The 9309-nt window shown below is 40.1% G+C and overlaps 1 non-coding gene across 1 annotated transcript; it reads right to left on the bottom strand.

Annotated features, from left to right (window-relative positions):
• Nucleotides 1-984: 984 nt before the first annotated feature.
• Nucleotides 985-1066, bottom strand: trnas-aga (transfer RNA serine (anticodon AGA)). The gene has a single exon. It is a non-coding gene; the product is annotated as a tRNA-Ser (tRNA).
• Between the last annotated feature and the right edge of the window lie 8243 nt (nucleotides 1067-9309).

Below are 9309 nucleotides of genomic sequence, written 5' to 3'. Positions count from 1 at the left end.
AATCTCTAGCCAGACTCTTCTCTTCTGTTGTTCCCAAATGGTGGAACAAACTACCCAACTCTGTGCGTTCTGCTGAGTCCCTTTCTACTTTTAAGAGACAATTGAAGACTCAATTGTTCAGAGCACCGAGGCACTTGACCTGACTCTTCTCCTCTTTGTGCTGTGGGGTAGAATAAGTCAGAGGGTCCAAGACCCAGCACTTAGTGATTATGTAGCACTAACTGTGTTGTGTGATGTTGTATGTCTGTCAAAAAAAAGAAAAAAAAAAGGGAGGGGGGGGCGACACTTCTTCTGCCACTAGATGGCGGTAGCTGTGACCAAATCACAACTGAAGCACTTTTGTGCTTCCTATGGACTTTTCCTTAATTAAGTCTAAATTCTTACTTGTGTTGTACGTCACTTTGGACAAAAGAGTCTGCTAAATGAAATTGTGGAATTGTAGAATTGTAGAACTTGGGTACAAAGTTGAAGAGGAGGGTTTTTGGAGGGGAGGGGATTTTTTTTCCAGTGTTGTAAATCAAAGTAACTACAACGACATGATAGAATTTCTCAAAATGTCCTGACTAAGATGGATTCCAAACCAAATCAGCTGTCACAAGGGAAAGTCTGCATGTAAACACACACACACACACACACACACACACACACACACACACACACACACACACACACACACACACACACCAACTGACATTCCCAGGGACTAAACCAAACCAATTCCTACGTAACCCAAAGCTCCACCTCAGTTCCAGATGAAACTGGTTGAACATGGAACCGTCCCACTTGGAACATTTCCATCACCTTCACCACCACTGGAGTATCAACAAAGATTTTGGTCAACACCAGAATGGTTGAGACAAGACAACATGCTACCAATCCTCTCTCTCTCCCTCATCATCAGCTGCTCCAGCCCTTGAAAGAAAACCTTTGACACATGGACCTACAGGAGGAGCAGATGTTGTTTCCTCTGGAACAGCAGTTTAATGTTGTTGGCAGGACTTGAACCTGCGCGGGGAGACCCCAATGGATTTCTAGTCCATCGCCTTAACCACTCGGCCACAACAACTACACTCCCACACACATGAGTAGAGGATTGATATTCAACAATTTATCTTCATCAAAGCACAGTAGATTTTTTTTTTATCTTCTCACAAACACAAACTATTTGTGTGTGTGTGTGTGTGTGTGTGTGTGTGTGTGTGTGTGTGTGTGTGTGTTGTTTACCAGCAAGCTGAAAACTGTTGTGGTTTTTGACAATTCTATTGTTTCTGAATGAAAATCATGTGAAGGGACTTCCGGTGACGCCATGATGTAGAAGACACGAGGGAGAATTGCTCCGAGAGAAAACTTATGTAAAAATAGCTCTTTAACGTGATATTAGCAGCAGAAAGGGGTCGAGGACGCGGATAATCAGAGACTAAAGATAAGAGAAATAAAATGGACAAAAAAGGGAAGTCAGCTAAGAAAGAAAATGCAAATGATACAGGCGCCGGCGGAGCGCGGAGCGCCGCACCGGGGATGGCGATGTCCGGAGACGAGGTATCGATGATATTAGCGGAGCTCCGTAAACTACGCCAAGAACATGCAGACGCGGTGACGGAAAACAAAGGAGCCTTAGCAAGACTAGAAGCTAAAATAGCTGAAATGGGGGAGAAAATGGCTCAGTTGGAGCAGCGGTCAGATGAGATGGAAGAGAGGATTAACGACACGGAAGGCCGGACGGCGAGGCTGGAAAGAATGGTCACTTTTCTACTTCAACACGAGGCAAGGCTGTCCGCGAAATGCGAGGACTTGGAATCAAGGTCAAGAAGAAACAACATAAGAATACACGGAATCCCAGAGGGTGCTGAGAAAAACGACACCTTAGGATTTGTGACTCATTTTATTCAGTCCTCAATGAACTTCCCTGATAAAATGGCGGTTCATTTCGAGAGAGCGCACCGATCACTGACTACGAAGCCGAGAGAAAACACGGCCCCCCCGCGAGCAATAATTGTTCGCTTCCTCAACTACAGGGTGAAAGAACGGCTGATTCAAGAAGCATGGAAGAAAAAGCTCACGTATGAGGGACGTAACGTCTACTTTAACTAGGATTACACAAATGAAGTACAAAAAAAGAGGAAACAAGTAAGGGAAGTCATAAAGAAACTAAAGGAGAAGAACGTGAAGGCACAATCTCCATATCCTGCACAGCTGAAAGTCTTTCTGGAAGACGGGACAAAGACGTTTGCCACATTAATGGATGCTGCACCCATGCTGAGGAATATGGGGATTCAGGTGGAGGAGGAGGACGAGACCGAGAGACTACAGAGAGTGATGGCGCAAGGCAGCTGGACCATCATGACGGGACAGAGGGGGAGAAGACAGCAGCCAAACATCACAGAGACGGATCTACGGGCCCTTATCAAGTGAAGTATTTCATACGAAGAGGATGCCCTGAAATATACATGATCAATACAAGTGTCTGTTAAAAAGGACATACACGAAGACAAATGGAGCTGGTTAAGAGGTAATTTACTACTTATAAAAAAAAACAAAAAACAACAACAGACAAAATATTGTTTTGGTTCTATTTTGGAGCAAAATCACTGCTTTTGTGGAGCAAATGGCAACTTTACACAACATCCGAGAAGTTGCAAGTGCACATAGTGCGAACCACCAGAGGGCCTTCGTCACAACTCTCTGGTCAGGGGACAGTTGGGAGTCTTGTTTTTCTTGTTTTTCTTGTTATTGTGTATTAGTTCTTGAGGAGATGCAGACTTGTCTTTTTCGCTGTGCTACTTTTTGCACAGTTATATTAGTTAATAAGAGATGTAAAGTTACTGGGTTTCCACTTAAACAAATATGAGTAGGCTAAACCTTGTGTCATATAATGTCCATGGGTTGAATCACCCCATAAAGAGAAAGAAAATACTGAGTCAATTGAAAAAAATGCAATGTTCAATAGCTTTGATACAAGAAACACATCTGGATGACAACGAATGTAACAAACTGAAAAGGGAATGGGTAAACCAAGTATTTCATGCTTCTTTTGGAAAAAGAAGGGGAGTAGCCATATTAATAAATAAATCCCTGCAATTTCATACAGAGAAAGTGATAAAAGATCATCTGGGAAGGTATATAATGATGGTTGGTTCCATAAGCGATATGACAATATCCATACTAAATGTTTATGCCCCAAATGAGGAAAATGCGGCATTCTTTAAAAATATAGCCAACGTAATTGCCAACAATGGGAAAGGGATGATAGTGATTGGGGGTGATTTTAACACAGTGCAGAATGGTAAGCTGGATAGATTGCCTCCAGAACAGGGACCAAGTGCAAAAAAATCTAAGGTACTAAATAATGTCATAAGAGAGCGAGGTCTTACTGATCCATGGAGAAGAAATAACCCTAGAGGGAAGGATTTGACTTTTTACTCAAACCCACACGGGAGTTATTCAAGGATAGATTTTTTCTGCGTTTCACAACAACATATGCATAAAGTGCTGGACTGTGGCACAGACACCATCACTATAAGTGATCATGCTCCTATTACGCTAACGGTAGATATGGGTAATGAATCTTTTTTCAAATACTGGAGACTTCATGTATCTCTGTTATCAGATGAGAGTGTGGTAAAGGAACTAAAACAAAATTTAAAGGAATACTTTCAAACTAATGACAATGGGGAAGTTTCACCTTCAATTTTATGGGACGGGGGGAAGGCAGTTATTAGAGGGAAAATAATAGAGATATCTTCCAGAATGAGAAAGGCCCGATTAAAGCAACAAAATATGTTAGAGAATAAAATTAGAGAGTTGGAATTGGAACACAAAAGAACATCAAGTAACTCAACACTTATCGAACTGAAAAAAATCAAACAACGGCTCGATGAACTATTAACTTACAAAGCAGAGGGGGCTTTAAGGTTTACGAATCAGAGATATTATGAGATGGGGAATAGAGCCAGCAGATTATTAGCATTTCAACTTAGAAAAGCCCAGGCAAATAGGACGATAAATAAAATAAGACATCCTAACTCCAAAAAATATATGATAAAGCCAACGGAGATAGCAGAAGCCTTTGCAGAATATTATAAAAATCTATATGATGACCCTGACTCGCAATCACTAGAAAATAAAACACTGGCATTCCTCAAAAGATTGCACACTCATTATTAACAGAGGAGGCATCTGAAATGGTTAGGCCAATCTCAGTACAGGAAATAGCTAATACAATTAAGGTACTTAAAAATAATAAATCCCCTGGCACGGATGGGCTCTCGGGAGAATTTGATAAGTGTTTTGCGAAGGAGATTACACCAGCCCTTTTCAAAGGATTTAATTATGCCCTGACATCAGGTGACCCAGCAACATCTTGGTCAGAAGCCATTATCTCAGTCATACATAAAGAAGGAAAGGACCCAACCACATGTGAAGGATACAGGCCTGTCAGCTTGTTATGTAGTGATCTGAAGATATTGACTCATATTTTAGCACATAGGATACAGATATATATAACAAAATTAATCAAACCAGATCAGACAGGGTTCATTCCTGGTAGACAAGGAGCTAACAATATTAGGAGAACATTAAATCTTATATCATGTACTAAAAACAACAGACAGCCCGCTTTGATGCTCAGTTTAGATGCACAAAAGGCATTTGACCGGGTAAAATGGAGCTTCCTATATTGGACATTAGAAGTTTTTGGGTTTCATTCAACATTTATAGATTGGGTAAAATTGGTTTATAAAAACCCCAAATCACGGATTAGAGTTAACGGATGCTGTTCAGATTTCTTTCCCCTCAAAAGAGGGGTCAGACAAGGGGATTGTCTGAGTCCATTGCTGTTGGCATTAAGTACTGAACCATTAGCCGAATCAATAAGACAAAATAAGGATATTAAGGGAATAAGAGATGAAGGGGGAGTGGAGCATAAAATATCTTTATTTGCTGACGATATATGAACATATCTAAGTGAACCCTCCTTAACTATATTTATTGAACAATCTGAATGAATATGGAGAATCATCAGGTTATTTAACTAATGAATCTAAGTCAGTAGCAATGATGCTTTCAGGCAAATATCCAACTGAATTAGAGGGAAAGTTCAATTTCAAATGGACCACCACAGGGTTTAGATATCTTGGCATCATTATTACTCCCATTATATCACAGCTATTTAAAGAAAATTATGGAAAACTGATTACAGAAATAAAGAAGGATTTGGCCAGATGGGAGATATTGCCCCTGTCGATGGTGGGAAGAATCGAAACAGTGAGAATGAACATTGTACCCAGATTGTTGTTTCTGTTCGAGTCACTGCCAATTATGGTCTCTAGTTCAACTTTTAAGATGTTAGACAAAATCATATCTAAATTTGTTTGGCAAAATAAAAAAGCTAGAATCAAATACAAAATCCTTCTTTGCCCAAAAGAGAAGGGAGGGTTAAATTTACCTGGTCTAAAAAATTATTATTGGGCAGCACAACTTAGAGCGATTATTACGTGGATCACGAAGGAGACAGACACAATGTGGGTGGGAATGGAACAAAATTCCTGTCAGAAAACACCTTTGGAGGTACTCCCGTTTTTGAAAGAGAAGATGCAGAAAAAAGAGGGGCTGCGTAATGACTGGATTAGGGTAACAATAAAAGTATGGTCAATAGTGCGAAAAAAACTGAAAATATCGAACTCAATAAGTAGAATCACCAAAAAAGCAGGAAATCCAGACTTTTTACCATCTGTTATGGATGCAGGGTACAACAAATGGAGAAGTAAGGGGTTAATTTATATTGCACAAGTTTTCAATGGACAGTATATGAAGTCGTTTGAGCAACTTAAAAAAGAGTTTAACTTACCGAACCATGACTTCTACAAATTTCTACAATGAAGACACTACCTTCAGAAGCACAGAGAGTGGGAAAATATTTGTAGAACACCATCTAAGCTGGAGGAATTGCTGTTGTCGTATTTGGAGGGGGAGACTAAAAAGGGGTTAATATCAAAAATCTATAGAGTACTACAACATGAATGTAAGGACAACAATTTGGATGTTAAGGAAAAATGGGAATTAGAAACAAATACGATTATACCAGATGAAAATTGGGAGGAAACATTCAGAGCAGGACACAAATTAACAAGCAGCCCAATGTGGAGGGAGTTTGACTGGAAGGTGAAGATGAGATATTTCAACACTCCATCTAAGACCCCAAAATATAGCAACACATCTGAACTGTGTTGGAGAGGATGTCAGTTAATAGGAGATTTTACGCACATATTCTGGGATTGCCCACAGCTGTTGAACTTCTGGGAGAATGGTCGGAAGGAGATTGGGCAAATTTTGGACATTAATTTTGCTTTGGACGCAGCAATGTTTATCCTCGGCATACCACCTGAGAATCTGACAGACAGAAACCTGATTGCTTTGTGGAGGATTTTGATTCTGATCGCTAAAAAGACAATAACAGCCTGCTTGCTAAAGCCAGAACCTCCAAACATATCACAATGGAGGAATAGAGTAAAAAATGTATACATCATGGAAAAAATCACAGCAAGGTTACAGCTGAAAACAGGACAGTTTGCTGAAAGATGGGCACCAGTGAAAACAGTATTGGAATTATAAACATCAACATTTTTAAAAAAAAATTTATTTATTTTTTTTTTTTCATGTGTATCTTGGAATAAGTATCTGAACACTTGTCTGGAATATTTGTCTGCGCATCTCTGTCATGTTCTATCTGTGCTGTATGTATGTTAAATAAAAAATAAGTTCCAAAAAAAAAAAAAGCCTCACAGTAATTCCATAACCTAGAAGTAGAAGGACATGAAGAAGGACAAAAAGACCAGAGTCACTTGGGACAAGGATGGGATTCAAACCCATGCTTGCAGAGCACAATGGATTAGCAGTCCATCACCTTAACCACTCGGCCAGCTCGTCTGCTGATGGCAACCCTCACCTTTTAAACAGTTGAACTCTTTGGAGCCTATTTGTCAGAAATGGACCCAGCAGGAGCCACTGAACACAACTCTGACATAATCAGGCTTCTTCCCAGCAGCATCGTGCTACAGAAGGCAGAATACAGACCATCGACACATCATCAGAGTGAACACCAGCTGATGTTTACAAGTTTAATTCACCTTTTACTAAAAAATGACATCCAAGCTCAGATTCTCTTGTCCTGATTGAACAAGTAAATGTTTAAGAAGATGAGAGTACCAGACTTTTTCATCCAAGGAAACAAGCATCCTATCACTGTCCTATGCAGAGTTTCTATGAAAAAAAGTGAGACAACCCCAAGATTTTCTTTTTCCTCTTGTTGGATTTTGCCACAGAGAATCAGAGCCAATCAAAAGCTTGTTGGACTTTAACGTTGGAGGACTGAACAAGTCATGACATCATCAGTTTTACCTTCACAGGTGCTTCATTTACTTTACTTTCAATTTTACAGAGGTCGAACCTGAAATCAAAGCTGTCTGTCAAAAGAAGTGAAAGCTTCCCAGGCTGTGATGTTCTTGTCTACAAACTCTGTCTTGTATGGAGCTTCAATCTTTAATAAAAAGAATAAAAAGAAGATAACATTTGTTGTGATTTGGCGCTTTAAAAATAAAACTTACGACTTACATGGAAACTGTCGGGGGGGGGGGTGGAGCCTCCATCAGGTATGTGTTTGATGTCTGAATTCTGTCTCTGATGTCTGAATTCTGTCTTTGATCTCTGGGTTCTGAGCATTGATCTCCTGCTTCAGTCTTTGATCTCTGACTGATCCTAAACTAATCAAAGGATCACATCAGCATATTGGTCCATTCTACAGATGGTGATTTTACCTATTTGAAGCCTTATTTTGTGTTTGATGGACATTTTTAAAATCACTAATGATTTTTTGACTGAACATCCTGGACACTGTGGTGCCTGATGAGGAGACAACTTGGGTACAAAGTAGAAGAGGAGGGTTTTTGGAGAAGGGATATTTTTGCAGTGTTCCAAGTCAATAATAACTGTGGCAAAATGTCATCATTTTTCAAAATGTCCTCACGAAGATGGTTTGAAATTCTGTCTCTCCCTCATCCTCAGCTTCTACAGCCCTTTAAAGAAAACCTTTGACTCGTGGATCTAAAAAGATCAGATGTTGTCTCCTCCAGAACATCAACACTTTAACGTTGTTGGCAGGACTCCAACCTGAGCAGGGAGACCCCAATGGATTTCTAGTCCATCGCCTTCACCACTCGGCCACAACAACCACATTCACACACACATTTGTAAAAGATTCACATTTACACAATTCTTTAAAATTATGTTACAAGCCCATTTGTGTGAGGTCCTATTTTCTCTTTTTCAGCATTCCTTTGTTTCCAGGTCTCTAATAAGTGCAGAATTACAAAGACAAGCAAGCTGGATCCATCCTGGGCAGGTGATAGGAGCCATTGACCACTGGCCAGAGACCCTGGCACAGACTTTGGGGGGTGGTGAGAGAGAGCATTTCTACAATTATATTATACATTTATAGAATTCTACAATCCTACAATTTCATTGAGCAGACGCTTTTGTCCAAAGCCACTTGCATATTTTTTCGGTGAGTTTGGCTCCTGAGCTCAAGACAGTTGTGACTCATAAAGGACAGCTTCAAATGCAGCTGTGAAGCCTCATTGTCAGCTGGGAGGAACGACAGGTGTCTCCCTCTAGTGGCTCCTAACAGCAACACGAGCCTCATTTCATTCACATGCATCCACCACCTCACTACCAAAGGCCAGTTGGGCCTCCACAGACAGGTGAGTTTCAAGTGTTGGACAAAGGTCTTTAAGATGTTCTTATTAATTCTATAACATCTGAGATTAAAATCTATGGAATTACAACCAACAAGCAGTCAAACACCTGATCAGATGCTACTTCATGAGGCTGAGAAGAATCAATCTAAACTGGGATGAAGAAAATTAATTGAGAAGAGAAACCTACTGATTGGATGACATGGACCCACCTGATCCATGTCAGCCTTGTTGGAGCAGAAAGAGGTGGATCAGAGGAATCAGTGGATCAAGACTCAGGTGTCAGATGAAGAATCTCTTTATTCACAATTGAGTCAGAGAAATCTTCCAACGTGAACGTGACAGACCATTTTATACCAAAGACAGGCTGTGTGTGTGTGTGTGTGTGTGTGTGTGTGTGTGTGTCCCTACTGACTGGAAACTGAATAATAACCAGACTAACTTTTATTATTGACCAAGTCTGGGTGACTCACTAAATTCATAACTGAAGTGATTATTTAATTAATAAACAAGACATTTGTCCAAAAGTCATGATCAAATTCATGTAAAATCTGAGCAACGA

This window comes from Aulostomus chinensis, chromosome 4 (genome assembly GCF_037954235.1).
Source record: "Aulostomus chinensis isolate RoL2024-O1b breed Wild chromosome 4, RoL_Achi_v1.0, whole genome shotgun sequence".
Classification (NCBI taxonomy): domain Eukaryota; kingdom Metazoa; phylum Chordata; class Actinopteri; order Syngnathiformes; family Aulostomidae; genus Aulostomus; species Aulostomus chinensis.
Note: the sequence above shows the minus strand (reverse complement) of the source record. Positions and strands in the feature narration are given on the sequence as shown.